Source organism: Bos taurus, unplaced genomic scaffold, assembly GCF_002263795.3.
Source record: "Bos taurus isolate L1 Dominette 01449 registration number 42190680 breed Hereford unplaced genomic scaffold, ARS-UCD2.0 Leftover_ScbfJmS_713, whole genome shotgun sequence".
Lineage (NCBI taxonomy): Eukaryota > Metazoa > Chordata > Mammalia > Artiodactyla > Bovidae > Bos > Bos taurus.
The window spans coordinates 348303-370098 of record NW_020192012.1 but is presented as its reverse complement, the minus strand read 5'-3'; the positions used below and the strand labels follow the sequence as shown (position 1 = coordinate 370098).

At 40.7% G+C, this 21796-nt stretch overlaps 1 pseudogene; it reads right to left on the bottom strand.

Moving 5' to 3' along the window:
• The window catches only part of LOC100847383 (ATP-binding cassette sub-family C member 4-like), a 131126-nt pseudogene that overhangs the window by 93492 nt on the left and 15838 nt on the right, over positions 1-21796 (bottom strand).

Here is a 21796-nt window from a genome sequence, read left to right as displayed (position 1 = left end):
GTCATTTGAACATTCTTTGGTATTTCCCTTCTTTGGGATTGTAATGAAAACTGACCATTTCCAGTCCTGTGGCCACTGCTGAGTTTTCCAAATTTGCTGGCATGTTGAGTGTAGCACTTTCACAGCATCATCTTTTAGGATTTGAACTAGCTCAGCTGGAATTCCATCACCTCCACTAGCTTTGTTCATAGTGATGCTTCCTAAGGCCCACTTGACTTCACATTCCAAGATGTCTGGGTCCAGATGAGTGATCACCACATCGTGGTTATCTGGGCCATGAACATCTTTTTATGTACAGTTGTTCTGTGTATTCTTGCCACCTCTTCTTAATATCTTCTGCTTCTGTTAGGTCCATATCATTTCTGTCCTTTATTGTGCCCATCTTTGCATGAAATATTTCCTGGGTATCTCTAATTTTCTTGAAGAGATATCTAGTTTTCCCATTCTATTGTTTTCCTCTATTTTTTTGCATTGATCACTGGTGAAGGATTTCATATCTCTTCTTGCTATTCTTTGGAACTCTGCATTCAAATAGGTATATCTTTCCTTTTCTCCTTTGCCTTTAGCTTCTGTTCTTTTCATAGCTATTTGTAAGGCCTCCTAAGACAACCATTTTGTCTTTTTGCATTTCTTTTTCTGGGGATGGTCTTGATAATTGCCTTCAATTCAATGTCACGAACCTCCATCCATAGTTCTTCAGGTATTCTGTCTATTAGATCTAATCCCTGGAATCTATTTGTTACTTCCACTGTGTAATTGTAAGGTATTTTATTTACGTCATACCTGAATGGTCTAGTGGTTTTCCCTAATTCAATTTAAGCCTGAATTTTGCAACAAGGAGTTCATGATCTGAACCATAGTCAGCTCCCAGTCTTGTTTTTGCTGAATGTATAGAGCTTCTCCATCTCTGGCTGCAAAGAATATAATAAACCTGATGTTGGTACTGATCATCTGGTAATGTCCATGTGTAGCGCCATCTCTTGTGTTGTTGGAAGAGGGTGTTTGCTATGACCAGTGGGTTCTCTTGGCAAAACTCTGTTAGGCTTTGCCCTGCTTAATTTGTACTCCAAGGCCAAATTTGCCTGTTACTGCAGGTATCTCTTGACTTCCTACTTTTACATTCTGGTACCCTCTGATGAAAAGGACATCTTTTTTGGGTGTTAGCTGTAGAAGGTCTCGTAGGTCTTCCCCAAATGTTCTCTGTTCCAGAATTGAGCCCCCATCTCCTCTGGGTCTCCTTGACATCCCAGGAAAACTTATATTATGTTACCTACTTCTCTCTCAAGTAATGTCTTCTGTATTTATCTCCCTGATAGGCTGTGATTTCTATAGGGAAGAAACTAAGCTTTATTCATCCCTGAAACTGAGTAGGGACCTTACTTCATGTTTGATGAGTGGATACTCGAAAAAGAAGTGTCTAGTGCAACACAGATCTGACCAATAGCTACAATGCCCTGGGTCATGTGATCTATGCATAACATCAGTGGTAAAAAGACTGAGGGGGGAGAGCAGAGAGGAGATTGGGTCTGGCTGGGTACCACCCACTTGGCATATCCCTTGAAGGCTTCCTATGTAGTAGGCACTGATCAGAGCACAGGGGAAAGAAAAATCCTTGCCCATAAGACCTTCATCATCCAGAGGAGAAGAAGATAATCCAGCAACACCTATACCACGTGCCAAGAAGGGCCACTCCAGCAGGATCCTTAGGGACACTAACCAATGTGTGTTGGTTAGTGGGCAACAACACCACTGCCTATTTATTATTAGAAAAGCAAAACTCTCACTTATGGAACAATACATATAATTACATTGAATTTGCACACAAAGAAATGAAAGTTGCATAAATAGAACCTTTGTCTTACATCCTCAACAGAACCCTGGCTGACACCAAACCCTGGCACCTGGCATCCCAATAAGCTGAGCCCAGTGAGAAGAACAGGAAGTGGAAGAGGATCCCTCAGGGGCAGCTCACCTGGTCAAACCTGTTCATATCGTTGGACAGCAGGTTGACTATCTGGCCTGTGGTGGTCTTCCCTGTGGCCGAGCTACTTAGGCAAAGTGCATGAAGTGAGAGAGGGAGATAGAGAACTGGATTCCTAAGGTCATACCAAGTCATCTTAGAACATAACAAAATGGAGCATGTGTTCTTGGGGTCTTGAGTGGTATCAGCACAAGCAGGGTGACTCCTGACAGCAGGGATCTAGGGACCCTTGATCAGCTTTTCACTCCTCACTGTGGCAGCAGCCCCGCCCGCAAGGACGGCAAAGGGAGAAGCAGGAGGCAGAAGCAAAATCCACCCCCCTCCCCAGTTTCAATGAACTTGGACCTGGCCGAAGGATAAAGGGTGTAGGTTTACACTTAAGAGACAAGTAAGTAATTTTGAGCCAAATTAAATGAGGGTGGAGAGGCTGCCTTAAGGAAAGAAATTCAGAAACTTGGACTCTAAATCTGGACTCAATCATTAATTCTGTAGGTGATAATATTTAACCACATGGGCTTTGTTTTCTCATTCCAAAACGAGCAAGTATAACATTCAAAACACTGTTCCTGTGAGGTTCCCATTCTTAATGCCAGTCTGCTGACTTTACAAAAATCACAACCTGTGTTGTACAATCCCTTTATTTTGTAAGAAAAATGCCCTAGCAATCTGAGGAAACTGAAGAGACACCAGGAGCTGCTTCAACAAACCACCAACTGGAGCCACTAATCCAAACAAAATGTCATACTTTATAAAAATGCTTTGATTACTCCTCAAGAAGAAAACCAATGATCAAGTGAGAATGTAAAATGATATAACCACAATGGAAGAGAATATGGAAGTTAATTAAACGTGAAATTAGCATACAATATAGCAATTACACTACTAAGGATATACTCAAGAAAACTAAAAACACAAATTTGAACAGACAATTTGTGTACTCATATTCATGGCAGCAATGTTCACAATAGATAAAAGATAGAATTGTCCATTGACAGATGAGCAAATACACAGAATGTTGTATAGCCCTACAGTGGAATATTATTCAGCCTTTAAAAGGACTTAAATTCTGACATCTGGTACAACATGGATGAATCTTGAAGACAGTGTGCTACAGGAATAAGCCACATACAAAATGACAAACACTGAATCAATCCACTTACATGAGGTACTAAAGTAGTCAGGTTCACAGGGAAAAGATGTAGAATGGTGCTGGATGAGGGAAGAGGGACTGGGAGTTAGTGGCTGCTATCCAAAAGTCTACAAGCAATAAATGCTGGAGAGGATGTGGAGAAAATGGAACCCTCTTACACTGTTGGTAGGAATGCAAACTAGTTCAGCCACTATGGAGAACAGTGTGGAGATTCCTTAAAAAAACTGGAAATAGAACTGCCTTATGACCCAGCAATCCAATCCCACTGCTGGGCATACACACCAAGGAAACGAGAATTGAAAGAGACACATGTACCCCAATGTTCATAGCAACACTGTTTATAATAGCCAGGACATGGAAGCAACCTAGATGTCCATCAGCAGATGAATGGGTAAAAAAACTGTGGTTCATATACACAATGGAGTACTACTCAGCCATTGAAAAGAATATATTTGAATCAGTTCTAATGAGGTAGATGAAACTAGAGCATATTATACAGAGTGAAGTAAGCCAGAAAGAAAAACACCAATACAGTATACTAATGCATATATATGGAATTTAGAAAGAAGGTAACGATAACCCTGTATGTGAGACAGCAAAAGAGACACAGATGTATAGAACAGTCTTTTGGACTCTGTGGGAGAGGGAGAAGGTGGAATGATATGGGAGAATGGCATTGAAACATGTATATTGTCATATGTGGAACAGATCGCCAGTCCAGGTTCAATGCATGATACAGGATGCTTGGGGCTGGTGCACTGGGATGACCCAGAGGGATGGTATGGGGAGGGAGGTGGGAGGGGGTTCAGGATGGGGGACACGTGTACACTCATGGTGGATTCATGTTGATGTATGGCAAAACCAGTACAATATTGTAAAGTAATTAGCCTCCAATTAAAAAAAAAAATGGGTGCAGAGGTTTAGTTTGGGAAAAGAAAAAGTTCCAGAGATGAATAAGGGTGATGGCCACACAACTATGTGAATGTACCTAATGTTACTAAGTGCTGCACTGAAAAGGAGTGAAAATGGTAAACTTTATGCTGTGTATATATTACCACAATAAAAAAATCAATGATCAAAAGCCAAAAGTAACTTTACCAAAGCAGTGGAAATGTACTAATGAATAAATGGCAAGTCATTTTTTTTTTTTTTGGCAAGTCATTTTTATATATAATATCTCCCTATCATTCAAAATTCAGCTGAAAAAAGCACAAAGATGCTGAATGGGCCATTTCAGAAGCAGAAGATGTGCAGCCTTAGAGATCTCCTGGAGACCTGCCCCAGCCTGGAATCCATGGTGTAGACAAACTACTGCTACGAGCTTTAACACCCAATCTGATTCCTCTCCAGGACCAGTGATCAGAAGGTGGGGCCTGAGCATGAACCACAAATGATCAGAGGGGCCAATCAAAACTGCTTGGCAGTACAAGCTTTCCCCTAAGGAATCAGCTCACCTGTAACCTGCAAGGAAGTGTCTTGTTTCCAAAACAGCAGGGCTCTAGAGGCAAGGCTGTGTATGAGGAAATTTGTCTTTCCCAGGTTTCTGGAATTTCAGGTTATATATATGGTGTAATTCCCACAATTCCTGACTTCATACAGGGACAAACTCTTAGTAAAATCAAGTCAGCAAACATTCACATAAGCCAACATGGCAGGTCAGATCACATTTCCCAAAGCCAAGATTCCAAAGTGTTAGTGGGAAGAGGAAGAAAATCAGGTGGACAATGGCTCACCTGTGCAGCAAAGAGTGAGCTTTGACTTACCCATCAGCTCACACCTAACTTAAGGTTTTTGCAATGCAGTTCTGGTAAAATTTTGTAATTATTATGAATTAAGTATGATCTGGAAAGATAAACATTTAGCCAATTTGTAAGGAAATCTTTGAGTATCCATCTCATAAATGGTTAAAGATGAAATAGAATAACAAAGATGATGATAAATGACAGTGAAGACCCCTGACTGGAGTGTGCAGGCACAGCTGCAATTTCCACATCACCCAGAATGAAACCTACTCAGATACTGTTGCCAAACACAAATAGCAAGACGCCAGGTTCCCAGGTTCACACAATCCCGAGATGAACAAGAATCTGCTCAATGAAAGGTCAGATGACATCTCACTTTCTGCTGACTGAAATATTCTGAAGAAACAGAAGCTCTGGATAAGTAGCAGCTAGGTAACAGAAGCAATATATTCAATTTAAGCTGTTTGGTTTTATCTTTCAATGAGGACTTTATTTATTTATAAAAAATGCGTATGTTTAAGGTTACAACACAGGTGGGTGCAGGAGGGCCTAGAGGAGCTATTCCACGTTCAACGTCAGGAGGGGAGGCAGTGAGGAGATACCACTCGTCCAAAGTAAGGAGCAGCGGCTGTGCTTTGCTGGAGCAGCCGTGAAGAGATACACCACGTCCAAGGTAAGAGAAACCCAAGTAAGACGGTAGGTGTTGCGAGAGGGCATCAGAGGGCAGACACACTGAAACCATACACACAGAAAACTAGTCAATCTAATCACACTAGGACCACAGCCTTGTCTAACTCAATGAAACTAAGCCATGCCCTGTGGGGTGACTCAGGACAGACAGGTCATGGTTGAGAGGTCTGACAGAATGTGGTCCACTGGAGAAGGGAAAGGCAAATCACTTCAGTATTGTTGCTTTAAGAACACCATGAATAGTACAAAAAGGCAAAATGATAGGATACTAAAAGAGCAACTCCCCAGGTCAGTAGGTGCCAATATGCTACTGGAGACCAGTGGAGAAATAACTCCAGAAAGAATGAAGGGATGGAGCCAAAGCAAAAAGAATACCCAGCTGTGGATGTGACTGGTGATAGAACAAGGCCCGATGCTGAAAAGAGCAATATTGCATAGGAACCTGGAATGTCAGGTCCATGGACCAAGGTAAATTGGAAATGGTCAAACAAGAGATGGCAAGAGTGAATATCAACATTCTAGGAATCAGCAAACTCAAATGGACTGGAATGGGTGAATTTAACTCAGATGACCATTATATCTACTACTGGGGGCAGGAATCCCTTAGAAGAAATGGAGTAGCCATCATGGTCAATAAAAGAGTCCAAAATGCAGTACTTGGATGCAATCTCAAAAACGACAGAATGATCTCTGTTCATTTCCAAGGCACACCATTCAATATCACAGTAATCCAAGTCTATGCCCCCAGTCAGTAACACTGAAGAAGCTGAAGTTGAATGGGTCTATGAAGACCTACAAGATCTTTTAGAAATAACACCCAAAAAAGATGTCCTTTTCATTATAGGGGACTGGAATGCAAAAGTATGAAGTCAAGAAACACCTGGAGTAACAGGCAAATTTGGCCTTGGAATACAGAATGAAGCAGGGCAAAGACTAACAGAGTTTTGCCAAGAAAATGCACTGCTGCTGTTGCTGCTAAGTCACTTCAGTCGTGTCCGACTGTGTGTGACCCCATAGACGGCAGCCCACCAGGCTCCCCCGTCCCTGGGATTCTCCAGGCAAGAACACTGGAGTGGGTTGCCATTTCCTTCTCCAATGTATGAAAGCGAAAAGTGAAAGTGAAGTCACTGGTCATAGCAAATAGCCACTTCCAACAACACAAGGGAAGACTCTACACATGGCCAAAACCAGATGGTTAACACCGAAATCAAATTGATTATATTCTTTGCAGCCAAAGATGGAGAAGCTTTATGCTGCTGCTAAGTCACTTCAGTCACGTCCGACTCTGTGCGACCCCATAGACAGCAGCCCACCCGGCTTCCTTGTCCCTGGGATCCTCCAGGCAAGCACACTGGAGTGGGTTGCCATTTCCTTCTCCAATGCATGAAAGTGAAAAGTGAAATTGAAATCACTCAGTCATGTCCGACTCTGGGCTACCACATGGACTGCCACCTACCAGGCTCCTCCATCCATGGAATTTTCCAGGCAAGAGTACTGGAGTGGGGTGCCATTGCCTTCTCCAGGAGAAGCTCTATACAGTCAACAAAAACAAGACCAGGAGCTAACTGTGGCTCAGATCATGAACTCTTTATTGCCAAACTCAGCCTTAAATTGAAGAAAGTAGGGAAAACCACTAGACCATTCAAGTATTACCTAAATCAAATCCCTTATGATTATACAGTGGAAGTGAGAAATAGATTTAAGGGCCTAGATCTGATAGAGTGCCTGATGAACTATCGATGGAGATTCATGACACTGTACAGGAGACAGGGATCAAGACCATCCCCATGGAAAATAAATGTAAAAAAGCAAAATGGCTGTCTGGGGAGGGCTTAAAAATAGCTGTGAAAAGAAGAGAAGTAAAAAGCAAAGGAGAAAAGGAAAGATATAAATTGCAGAGTTCCAAAGAATAGTAAGGAGAAATAAGAAAGCCTTCCTCAGCAATCAATGCAAAGAAATAGAGGAAAACAACAGAATTGGAAAGACTAGAGATCACCTCAAGAAAATTAGAGACACCAAGGGAATATTTCATGCGAAGATGGGCTAGATAAAGGACAGAAATGGTATGGACCTAACAGAAGCAGAAGATATTAAGAAGAGTTGGCAAGAATACACAGAAGAACTGTACAAAAAAGATCTTCGTGACCAAGATAATCACGATGGTGTGATCACTCATCTAGAGTCAGATATCCTGGAATGTGAAGTCAAGTGGGCCTTAGAAAACATCACTACAAACAAAGCAAGTGGAGGTGATGGAATTCCAGTTGAGCTATGTAAAATCCTGAAATATGATGCTGTGAAAGTTCTGCACTCAACATGCCAGCAAATTTGGAAAACTGAGCAGTGGCCACAGGACTGGAAAAGGTCAGTTTTCAGTCCAATCCCAAAGAAAGGTAATGCCAAAGAATGCTCAAACTACCACACAATTTCACTCATCTCACACGCTAGTAAGGTAATGCTCAAAATTCTCCAAGCCAGGCTTCAGGAATACGTGTATCATGTATTGAACTCTTCCAGATGTTCAAACTGGTTTTAGAAAAGGCAGAGGAAGCAGAGGTCAAATTGCCAACATCTGCTGGATCATGGAAAAAGCAAGAGAGTTCCAGAAAAACATCTATTTCTGCTTTATTGACTATGCCAAAGTCTTTGACTGTGTGGATCACAATAAACTCTGGAATATTCTGAAAGAGATGGGAATACCAGACCACCTGACCTGCCTCTTGAGAAATTTGTATGCAGGTCAGGAAGCAACAGTTAGAACTGGACATGGAACAACAGACTAGTTCCAAATAGGAAAAGAAGTATGTCAAGGCTGTAAATTGTCACCCTGCTTATTTAACTTATATGCAGAGTACATCATGAAAAATGCTGGACTGGAATAAGCACAAGCTGGAATAAAGATTGCTGGGAGAAATATCAATAACCTCAGATATGCAGAAGAAACCAGACTTAAGGCAGAAAGTGAAGAGGAACTAAAAAGCCTCTTGATGAAAGTGAAAGAGGAGAGTGAAAATGTTAGCTTAAAGCTCAACATTCAGAAAACTAAGGTCATGGCATCTGGTCCCATCACTTCATGGGAAATAGATGGGGAAACAGTGGAAACAGTCTCAGACTTTATTTTCTGGGGCTCCAAAATCAATGCAGATGGTGATTGCAGCCATGAAATTAAAAGACGCTTACTCCTAGGAAACAAAGTTATAACCAACCTAGATAGCATATTGAAAAGCAGAGACATTACTTTGCCAACAAAGGTCCGTCTAGTCAAGGCTATGGTTTTTCCAGTGGTCATGTATGGATGTGAGAGTTGGACTGTGAAGAATGCTGAGTGCCAAAGAATTGATGCTTTTGAACTGTGGAGTTGGAGAAGACTCTTGCGAGTCCCTTGGACTGCAAGGAGATCCAGCCAGTCCATTCTAAAGGAGATCAGCCCTGGGATTTCTTTGGAAGGAATGATGCTAAAGCTGAAACTCCATTATATTGTCTACCTCATGCGAAGATTTGACTCATTGGAAAAGACCCTATGTGGGAGGGATTGGGGGCAGTAAGAGAAGGGGACGACAGAGGATGAGATGGTTGGATGGCATCACTGACTCGATGGACGTGAGTCTGAGTGAAGTCCGGGAGTTGATGTTGGACAGGGAGGCCTGGAGTGCTGTGATTCATGCAGTTGCAAAGAGTCCCATACGACTGAGTGACTGAACTGACTAAGGTTACAACATGATACTTTTATATAAATACACATTGGGAAAATTACTGTAGTAAAACCACTTAAAGGATCTTCTACCTAATATATTTATCCTATTTTATGTGTGTGTTGAGAGCACTTAATATCTACTATCTTGGAAAATTTAAAGGCTACAATACAAATGAAGACTTATTTAAAAAAAAAAAAAAAAAAAAACAGTCTAAGGCAAGATTTCCAGGATCAAGTTTGTACAGAGCCATTCACTTCTAGACACTGATACATCTGTAGTAATACTTTTGTAAAGATACCTGAAATCCTTAATCCTTTTATACTAGTTTAGACCAGGGCAAACTATGGAATAATTTCATGGCATTCCTCAATACAAAATCACTGAACACATTAAATCAGTTCTTATTAATAGTGCTATGATACATACTAAAGATAAAAGGAAATATTGTATTAAAATAGCCTAAAAAAATAAAATAGCCTAAATGAAGAGCCACAAATTCTCTCTTTAAAATTTCAAGTTTTATGTCAAATAAACTACTACTTTATTTAATACCATTAAAAACAATCATGTTTATAAAATATAGTGAGTGAGTCTATACTTGACATGAATTCTTTTTATATTTTCCTTTAGTTAATATAATTATGTTGAATATAAATAGATGGGTCTTTTAATATTATAATCATTCCCTTTCTCAAATATATTCTCTTCTTCTAGATTTAATTTTATAAATCTAATCACTGAAGTTCCCTTTTAAATACAAATTTTATGTAAATGAAAGTTTTACTGAAAAACCACAAAACATTTCCATAAATGCCACTATGGGATGTACGCATGAAGACATTGAAAATCATCTTGATACTTTTGATACTTATTTTTAAATATTAATTTAATATTTTTCACTATAAATTTAGTGGGTATTATGCAGCAGCCTATGGCTAAAATATATCAAGGGCAGCCCTCACTCAATCTCAAAATAAAACTTTTCATTATTTATTGCTAAAGTTTGCTTCAACAACAAACTTGACTTGATGCAAATAGCAAACTTCTCTAGGAAGGTGTAAATGATCCCAGTTACGAAATCTTTAGTTTACAGAGAAATTTCCCAAAACACTTCTGATGCTTCAGGGGAGGTACACACTTCAATACCGAGTGACACTCACCTTGTGGTAGATCATATGGCACATGGCTACTCTCAGCCTTATCCCCCAGCATGTGGGAGAAGTACAAGTGGTGCAGAATGGCCCACATGAGCACACAGGCGCTCAGCCCTGCCGTGTAACCATATGTGGCAGAATCATCAGGATCATAGTTTTCAACATAACTAATCATTTTACCCAAAAATATGGGTTGAACTACTCTGGTGGCTTCCTAAAAGAAGAGAAAAGGTCTTAATTAGAAATGTCAGTTTTTCTTTACACAAGATTTACTTTTAGCATTAGCATGCTAAAAATACATTTTGACAAAATGCTACATTCATGGCTAATTTAAAAGACAAATATGCAGATCTACTATCTCCGATAAGACAAGCAGGCAACAGTTTTAACCATACGGCAAAATTTTACATTCAAAGATAATAAAGCTGTTTTTAGTACACTGTGGATCCTCAGTAAATATCATAAACAGTGCTTTAGAAGTCATTTGGCACAATACCAAGTGAGACTTAAGAAGAGTAAGGAAAATGTGGCAGAAGAATAAGAAATCTGCTTCCATATGGACAAGCCCTGTTGGAAGGCTGGCCCTGTCACCAGTACTCTCAATGTCTCAGCCCAATAGAAAGTCAACATGGTTCATTCTATGGGAGACATGTTTTTATCACCTTCTTCATGAATATTTATGAGCTGAGACACTGGCACAAACACATCCACTCTCTTCCACCTCAAACTCCATATGTCTGTAGATGAAGAGAATGGAAACCAGCTTCAGTTGGAGTACCACAAAGAAACCAGGCTTGGTAGCTCTGCAGGCTCTCAGCTCCCAAGAGCACTGCCTCAATATGCCTCTGTCTTCTAGAAGTCAGAATGTTCCTTCGAGTACAAAATTAAACATGGTGGAGACCAAGCTAAAACCTTGTGTCTTCCATGGTTCTCCATCCACTATCAACTGCACTTCATAGTTTGGAAGAAATATTTCCAATCATCTCTTCCCCAAGGCCTAAACCACCTGACTCAGGGTGTGCTGAGGCTTACACCCTGAGTAAGACTTAGGGAAAGCAAGCTGCTTTCTCAAAGAAAAAGGCAAAGAAACAGCAACACTTACCCACCCTGCCAAACAGCCACTCTACCTCACAACCTATTTCCTCTCTCTAGTCATTTCTTGAAAGTCTCCTGCTCCCCAGGTACCCTTCCTTCTCCACAATCAAGGAAAACCAAACACTCAATGAATCCAAGTCACCAAAATAAACACCTTAGCCCTCAACATCATTTCCTCCACATACTTCTCAAAAGACAAAATGCCAAAAGTTTGGAAGTCTTTCAGGAACAGGGCTTTCCTTTTTAGCAATTCCCCGTTACTAACACAGATAGTTTGCTTTGATAGCTCTCTTCTGTCTGTACAAAGCTGAGGAACCCAAACACAAGAGGAAGAGAAGGAGAATCCATAACACCAAACACCAAAAAACCTAAGCATTTTCTGCTCAGCTAATCAGTGCCTGAGTAGGATATTTATCAAAAGATATCCCCACCCATCATATGGGTGTCTCATTAAACCTCAGCATTCTTGTCTTTTTCTACACACATGCACACATGCATATACACACACACGTTCACAGGCTGCACCAACCACCTCTCCTCCCATGAAGTCATGGAAATTTTCATCTACTATAGAGGATAAAGGGAACACTATTTAGTTGAAGAAGTGAGATGATCAGACCTGAGTACAATGATCAATTCTGATACATTTCCACTGTGTCCTGTCATCCATCCCAAGAGGCATAGAGAGCTCATGGAAGAGTCCCTCACACAGTGGACTGTCAAACACACTATTTATAGTTTCCTGAGGTGGAAATGTGGAGGCCCACACAGAGAAGCAAGAACATCAAACTGTACACACGAGCAGTCCCAGCTCAGGTGCCGCCAAGGGTAGTCCAGTGCTGGAGCCACAAACCACCAGTAGACCTGCAGTAATATCTTCCATCCAAAACTTCCCTGAAATTAATGATTCTCTTTGGGAATCACTGTTGCCTGTTACTCAGCTCTCCACATGAGCCTAACATCCTTGTAATTATAGGAGAAATAAGAGTAATGGCACTCACCAAAGACAATACAGATAAATGCAACAAATACAGCAAAAACGAGTGTAAATAAAGGCAGGTCACTTCTGCCTAAACATATCTGGATTTTTTTTACTGAGAAATAGTTTTTTTTAATAACCACCAGGGATTTCCCTGGTGGTCCAGTGGCTAAGACTATACACTCCAAATGCAGGGGACCTCGGTTCAGTACATGGCTGGGTAACTAGATTCCACATGCTGAAACTAAGACCCGGCACAGCCAAAAAAAAAAAAAAAAAGAGAGAGAGAGAGAGTTTAGCAAACAGCCTCATTAAGGTATAATGCTAGTATAATGCTCGTACCTTCCACTCATCTGTCAATTCTTTCTTTTTTCCTTCTTGATAATGATTTTTCCTTATTTGAGATAGAAAATTTCAAAAAGATAATAAAGGTTTTCAATTATGATGTGTTACCTTGATATGATGTAATTTGGGGGGAAAGTCATTTGTTATTCTTAAGCACTATTCTGGGACTTCCTCCCATGGCTCAATGGTAAGGAATCCAACTGCAAAACAGGAGATACAGGAGATGCAGGTTTGATCCCTGAGTTGGGAAGATCCTCTGGAGGAGGAAATGCAACCCACAACCCACTCCTGAATTCTTGCCAGGATAATCCTATGAACAGAGGAGGCTGGTGGGCTACAGTCCTTATGGTCACAAAGAATCAGACACAACTGAGTGACTGAGCACACATACACAACTTTTCCTGCAGCAAGGGGCAGTCACTGCAATTCAGAAAAGTGATGAAAAGTATACTGTATGTGGAATTTCCATTCTGGCATAAGTTGCAACTATTGAAAATAGAAAATTGACATTATACTCCATATGAAAAGTAACAGCAAGTAAAGGACAATTTTCTAGTAATTTCTCTCAAAAAAATAGAAAGAAAAATAGTGAATGGTACAAAATTGTGAAAACAAAACTCCAAAGTACATACAGAAAATAAGAATGTACACATAAAATATGATTATTTAATGCTTCCAGAACACATAGCACAGAAGTGACTGAGGCCATCAAAGGCAGACTGAATAAATTCATCCCCTCTACACACAAGGAAAGGTTCGAGATGGAGAGTCATTTAACAGGGCAGCTGGAGCAGCATTTGTAATCTGTGAGTGTTTCCATTTCTAGCATTTGGTAAAACTGGCTGAGGCAAACCAGGCAAAAGAATTTCCAGCTACCAGAAGATTATCCTGCATATGCTCAATGTTCTGTTCCAAGTTTTAACTCCAAATGAAACAGTGGTGTGAATCCCAAGGAAAGGTCCAATTTCAGAAGACTCTGCTTGTCTTGGAGAGTCTCTCAGAGAGGCAAGGAGTGGCTGTGGCTCACACTGGGGACACAGGTGGTGAGGCCATTCCCGGGAGCTGCCCCCACCACGTGTACACTGGTGTGGGCAGACACCACCAAGGAATTCTCTCAACTGTACTTTCCTGATTCTCACCTTCAACTAATAAGAAATAAAGCATCTGAGAAAATATTCATTATCAACCATGAAACTAACCAGATAAAAACTTTCTTAATAAGCAGGAATAAGGTCAAACACTGTCCCTTTAAACCCTTCCTCTTTAACATCAATCTATGACAACATGTATATTCTTTCCACAAACCAACTGAGAATATAGTTCTTATTCTTTCACAAGAATTCTTCACAACTCTGAAATCATAAAGGATCTTTAAAAGAGCCTATTTTAATACTATAGCATCCATTATTCAGATTCTCTGAGAATCTGAGTCTTTCAAGCAGACTTTTTCTTTTGACCACACAATGTGGCATGCAAAATTTTAGTTTCCTGACCAGGGATCAAAAACCCTGGCATCTCTATTGGGGGCATGGAGTCTTAACCACTGGACTGCCAGAGAAGCATGAGGGAGACATTTCTTGATAGAGTCCTTGGTAGTCAGTCTCCTGAAAGCACCTGGCATTGTGTTTCACCTCTTGCTTCTTACAGTAACCTCTTGCATGGTTAGACTAGATGCTAGAACTTTTGCAGTGAGTAGAATTCCTCCTCCACATTAATGAACTTGAAATATTTCTTAACTAACTTCCCAGTATCTTAAGACAAAATACACACACACACACACACACACAAAATAGAAACAAGCTATCAAAGAAAAATACTTGAGTGAAACATATAAGCAGAAATGAGTGAGCTTGTAGGAAAAATGAATAGGCAGTTACTCTTTAGAACTGGGGGAAAGGTGACAAAATGTAGAGTTGAGGAAAATCCAAAGATCAGGAGGAAAAGCAGTGAATCTGGGGAAAACATAGCCATCAGGATTCTAGATATTTCAGCCTTCACTTGTCTTTTACACAGTGGTCTTCATCCTGACTGTACCTTAGCATCACCTGAGAGGGGATAAGTGCACTCTGATACCCAAGGCCCAGAATCACAGCAGATGTGAATGCAGCTCCAACTGCAGTGATTTTGGCTCCAAAATTACCACAGATGGTTATTGAAACCATGAAAGTAAGACATTTTCTCCTTGGAAGAAAAGCCATAACCAAACTAGACAGCATATTAAAACACAGAGACATTATTTTGCTGACAAAGGCACAGCTAGTCAGAGCTATGGTTTTTCCAGTAGTCAACTATGGATGAGAGTTGGACTATAAAGAAAGCTCAGCACCAAAGAATTGATGTCCAACACTGTGGTGTTGGACAAAACTCTTGAAAGTCCATAGGACTGCAAGATCAAACCAGTTAATCCTAAAGGAAATCAGTCCTGAATATTAATTGGAAAGACTGATACTGAAGCTGAAACTCCAATACTTTGTCGAACTGATGAAAAGAACTGACTCATTTGAAAAGACCCTGATGCTGGGAAAGACTGAAGGCAGGAGGAGAAAGGGACGACAAAGGATGAGATGGTTGGATGGCATCACTGACTCAATGGACATGAGTTTGAGCAAGCTACAGGAGTTCGTGATGGACAGGGAAGCCTGGCATGCTGCAGTCCATGGGGTCACAAGGAGTCGGACACAATTGAGTGACTTAACTGGACTGGACGGCCAAGGCCCAGCCTCCAGAAACTTGTTTAGGTTCAACTGATTAGGGTTGAGAAGATCCTCTCCCAGTAGATTCTGGATGCAGAAACTAACCCCAGATAAGCATCTGCTAACCCCTACTCTTGTAGTGTGAAGGCATATGAGCCTGGAATGGCTATAGACTTGCTATGAAGGAGTTACAAGGATCACAGAGAGTTTTCCCCAGAGTTGCATGACATATTACATGCTTCTAGAAAAAAATCCGTATAATTCCAAATACAGAGATTACAGTGATGAAATTAAAATTTTTCATTCTGCACAGTAGGAAAAATAAAGTGTTCAGAAAATACTATATTTTAAAAATATTAGTAAAAATAGTATTTAAAATTAGCCTAGAAAATTACCTCTAAAAGGAGAAGAAGAATTAGAGTTGAGGTAACAAGCATATCAACCTTGTTTGAAAATAGCTTTTTCCTGATTTTGGAATCATGAAAACATTATACAGGATTATAATTATAAAACAATTTTTTAGAAAGCAATTCCTAAAATTTCAGAGTAAAATTAAACAAAAGTACCTAAATATGTACCCATCCTTTTGGTTGATAGAACCATACAAAAAAGAATAATCAAAAGTGGTTTTAAACAAAATAATTTGAAAACACATTCTCTGTGTGATACACCCACCTGAAGACAGTATGGACTGCAAAAAAATCTTAAATTGTTTTCAGAAGTCACATTATAAGGTAAAACAAATGAATAATTATGTTTATATCATTTAAAATTGGGTTTAGACATGGGACAAAGAACACATGAGGGGAGAAAAGAGATACAGATGTAAAAGCAATAAGATGAAGTAAAAACACTAGTCACCTGCATCTGACTTGGATTGGAAACACCCATATATACATAAAAAAATGTATTCTAACTTTGTCTAATGAAAAAGCCAAGAAAGAATAACCAAGAGCAATAAGCACCTCTAGCACCTAGACTATAGTCTATAAGTACCATTTCACACTAGAAGAAGCCAGGACTACTTGGAGAAATGGATGATTCCAGGGCTGGAGCAAATGTTGTACAAAATGAGCTAGAAATATCCTGTCACACCAGAAACCAACAAACAAAACAAAACAAAAACCCTAACAAAGACTTCTAGAGTATGTGCAAAAGACTCAGGACTCAACCTGAATAGACTCTTGCTGCCCAAAGATGGCCAAATTAGGCACAAGTTTAACAAATGAAATGGACTGAAGCAGATCAGAAATGCTTAAATCCATGAGCTCAAACTGACATTCACAAAACCAAACCAAAAAAAAAAATAAAAAAATAAAAATAAAAATTCACTAGCCCCAGAGAAGAACCAACTCATTATTTTGAAAACAGGTTTTAAAAAGTGAAAAAATTAATTTCCCCTACTCATCTCATAAATACTATAGTTCAAGGTTAACCAAACAACTTAGAACATCCTCATTTTGCAACCTTTAATGAATTAATGAACCTTGAGCAAAGATCGTAAATAGCTCCTAACATCACACACACACACACACACACACACACACACACACACACACAGTGTTATGTACCTCATAAGGGAGGTATACTACCCTACCTCCTACATAGATGAAAGGGGTGAAGAAAATCCAAATGAGTTACATCAAACTTCTAGACCTAAACATCAACCTAAGGTGCCAGAGGAACATGTTAATTGACACAAGGGGAGAAGTTATCAGCCATATCTAGTCTGTGGGAATCTCTAAAGGACAAACAACCTAGAAGCATGGGGTGGAGGGGAATAGAAAAGCAATCTATATAACTAGGTCAATTAAATGTACCTTATTTAATATGGCTTTGAACAGCAAGAGGAGGAAAAGGACAACTGTGAGCACTGGCTAGATATTGATGAAAGTTAATATTTATGCATAATAATAATAATGTTTATGTTAATATGTTTAGTGGGGGGGGTTACATCTTTAAAAGATATGCAGATATGCATAACTATATGCAGAGTATATCATGTGAAATGCCAGGCTGGAAGAAGCACAAGCTGGAATCAAGATTGCTGGGAGAAATATTAATAACCTCAGATATGCAGATAACACCAACCTTACAGCAGAAAACTAAGAACTAAAGAACTTCTTGATGAAACTGAAAGAGGAGAGTGAAAGATTTGGCTTAAAACTCAACATTCAGAAAACTAAGATTATGGCATCCAGTCCCACCACTTCATGGCAAAAAGATGGGGAAACAATGGAAACAGTGACATACTTTAGTTTTTGAGGGGCTCCTAAATCACTGCAGATGGTGACTGCAGCCATGAAATTAAAAGTTGCTTGCTCCTCGGAAGAAAAGCTATGACCAACCTAGATGGCATATTAAAAAGAAGAGACATTACTTTGCCAATAAAGGTCCATCTAGTCAAAGCTATGGTTTTTCCAGTAGTCATGTATGGATGTGAGAGTTGGACTATAAAGAAAGCTGAAAGCTGAAAAATTGATGCTTTTGAACTGTGGCATTGAAGAAGACTCTTGAGAGTCCCTTGGACTACAAGGAGATCAAACCAGTCAATCCTAAATGAAATCAGTCCTGAATATTCATTGGAAGGACTGATACTGAAGCTGAAGCTCCAATACTTTGGCCACCAGTGCAAAGAACTGACACATTGGAAAAGACCTTGATGCTGGAAAAGAATGAAGGCAGGAGGAGAAGGGATGAAAGAAAATGAGATGATTGGATGGCATCACCGACTCGATGGACATCAGTATGAGTAAGCTCCGGGAGTTGGTGATGGACAGGGAAGCCTGGCATGCTGCAGTGCATGGGGTCGAAATAACTATATTCAATAATAACTCCTTCTGAGTTCTTAGCTGATTATTATTGTTTAGTCATTAAGTCATGTCCAACTCTCTACAATACAATGGACTGTAGCCCTCCAGGCTCCTCTGTCCAGGATTTCCCAGGCAAGAATACTGGAGTGTGTTATCATTTTCTCCTCCAGGGAATTTTCTGACCCAGGGATTGAACCTGCATCGCCAGCATTGGTAGATGAGTTCTTTACCACTGAGCCATGAGGGAAGCCTGGATAAAATACAAAATAAGAGAAAATCAAACAAAAGTTTATTAACATGTGTATTTCTGATACACATGGAAAATATCAAGAAGAACTGAGTAACTCCATGAGATGGCCCAAGCCACCACCTTAAATATCATCTCCAGCTAAAGATAAAGTAAAGGTGAGGAAGCACCTATGAGAAGTTAACAGGAAAAGCAGCTGAAACTATTGTAGGGTTGGGTTTGTTAGGCAGATTTCATTCTTCTTGAAGACTGTCCTTCAACAGGATTCTGCTGTGATTTAGAGCCATCCTTCTCTTTCTGGTACAGAGAGGGAGTGAAAAGTGAAATGAAAGTCACTCAGTCACGTCCCATTCTTTGCGACTCCATAGATTATATAGTCCGTGGAATACTCCAGGCCAGAATACTCGAGTGGGTAGCCTTTCCCTTTTCCAGGGGATCTTCGCAATAGAGAGGGAGACACCATTACCAACGGAGATTTCCTTTATCAGTGTAAATGTCCCTCACAGAAGAGTATCTTCGACTCTGTCCTCAGAGTTTCTCCTGTGTCTATTTCTCAATAAAGAATCAACTCACAACAATTTTCTGCGAGAGAGGCCTATTCTGCAGTGTCACATTGTATTACCCTTTCATTCTATTCTATTTTTGTATTTTTGAAATGTTCTCAGTTGACAGTTCTATAGGAAGAGCTGTTGTTAGGAAAACACCTCCGCTTGACTGTGAGCCTCAGGGGAGGCTGTGGGAGGAGAGGAAGCCTCAGGACATGATGCAGAGAGCACTGGTCTAGGAATCAGAACTCTGTGCTTCAGAAACCAGGTCGGCCACCTGTGAGTCATAAGACTCTAAGCCCATCATGTGTCCTCCTGCATCTCCAGGTCCTTATCTATGGAAATACCTTCCTTACCTCCCTTGGAGGAATCCTGGGACAACTAAATGAGCCACAACAGCTCAAAGTGCTCTGAAATCATTTCAACATTTTTATTAACAGAAATCCAGGGCAGAGACTTACTCTATTCATAATGGCAGAGGCTGGTTTCACAAAGGGCTTAGAAAACTCATTGCTGCTTACAGGTGATCATAGTAGAACAAGAACTCTTGAGAAAAATCATGTATGAAAGCCAAATTTCTAGCCTGTAATTAAAGTTTCACTTCTAAGCAGATTGCTAAAATTTTTAACCATTAGGAATGTAGTCTTTTAAAAAAGAATCACCTACCACCCTGACTACTTAAAGAAAATGGATTAAGGGGAGTGAAGTGAACAAGTGAAATAGGTGAGGAAACTTAAGAGGTACAAACACCAATTTATCAAATAAATAAAAGGGGATTGGGAGAAAAGATAAAATCTTTAAAAATAAATCACAATATTGTAATATATAACATAGAAAATATACTCAATAATACTGGAATAACTTTTTATGGTGACAGTTGGTAACTAAAATTACTATGTACTGTATCAAATATTAAATCACTAGTGATGTATACCAAAAACTAATAAAACATTATAAGCCAATCAGACTTCAATTTAAAAAATTATTTTAATTTTGCAATAAAAACTTACATATACTTAGAAAAAAAAAGAAAGAAAATGGATTGAAAACATCACCATCATTTATAACTCAAGGTCATCATGGTGGGTATTACTAACACCTAATGGCTAACATGATGCTCTCAGGAACCAGCAGGGTGCACAGCAGGTCTGCTCTGCAGGTCCCTGTCCACTTGGCTCAGTGCCCCCTCCTCCTCTCCCTTGCTGTGTGGTCCTCAGTGGTAGCTCTCAGCCCACAGTATCTTTGCCACCAGCAGCCACTCCTCAGCCTCCTGGGTTGAGCAGCAGTGAGGGACACATGGAAGAAAGGGTTGGGAAATAAAGGCAAAAGTCCACTGCAGCTCTCAGGGAACCAGCTGTGAGTCAAGGCACAAAGCCCATTGTGGGACTCAGAGGATTCTGTTTACTTCCTGGCCATCAGCTGAGCTCCAAAATGAAGATTTACACAAACATGTGCTTCCCAACCTCCAGATGGACCAGAGACCATCAGTAAAAGTGGCCTCAGACAAAGGACAAGTGACCAGACAAGACCAGGCCACTTCTTAGGGTTCTGGGAAGAGGACATAATTCCCAGCCACTCCTCCCCTCTCAGAGGGATGGGGTGAACCCACTCTGGCTCTCTGAGGTCACCCCATTTATACACCAGCAGATAGAGACCTCACCTCTCAGACAGAAGCCCTGATGACCTGGAGAGGTGATCTCTGTGACTGAGGCTCAGGCAGAGACTTCAGGCTCTTCCCCTCCATGCTGAGGGGCCCGGGCAGGTGGGGACCTGTCATCCCCACCTGTGGTCCCTTGGAGGTGCACACAGGGTCCAGGGGTGCTGGGAACTTGCTGGCTGTTCTGTTCTAATTAGGGGTGACCTGTGCAGGCTCCACAGCCTGGTACTTGTTTCTCTGAACAGTAGAGATACTCCTCACTTCTCACAGGACAGAGGTTTTGAAATCTCAATATCCTGAAACCTAAAAGCCTCACCCTGGACTGCCGTCACCCTGCTTTTTCCCACTGGTGCCACCAGGAGTACCTGGGAGGCCCTGCTCGTGCTGTGGGTGGAAGGAGCACACTGCTTGGGACCATGGATGATCCACGGGGTGTTCTGTTCAGCCAAGGAATTGAAAGAGGGCTGGAGGTCGCCAAGGAAACACGTTTGTATTTTAGAGACTTCTGGGTTGAGTTTACATCTTCCACTGTCTAACATACAAAGACCAACAAGCAGTACAGATAGATCACAACATGGGAAGTTGCTTCATAAAATCAAATATTTAACTATCACTGCTAATAGATCTAGCAGTACTACCACACAGATGAGCCCTTACATTTATGGTTCTCTACTCCCCACTTCTCCACCACGACCACCCAACGACCACTCTCCTAAAAAAGGGGTCAGGGCTTTACCCAGTTGCACCTTGTGCAGCCCCCAGGGACCTTTCTGGACCCTCAGGTGGCTCAGATGGTAAACGGTCTGCCTCTTAGGCAGGAAACCTGGGTTTCATCCCAGGTTCAGGAAGATCCCCTGGAGAAGGAAACAGCAACCCACTCCAGTATTCTCGCCTGGAGAATTCCATGGGCAGAGGAGCCTGGCGGGCTACGGTCCATGGGGTAGTAAAGAGTTGGACACGACTGAGCGACTAACACTTTCACTTTTTGGCAGGATGTATTCCAGGGGCTG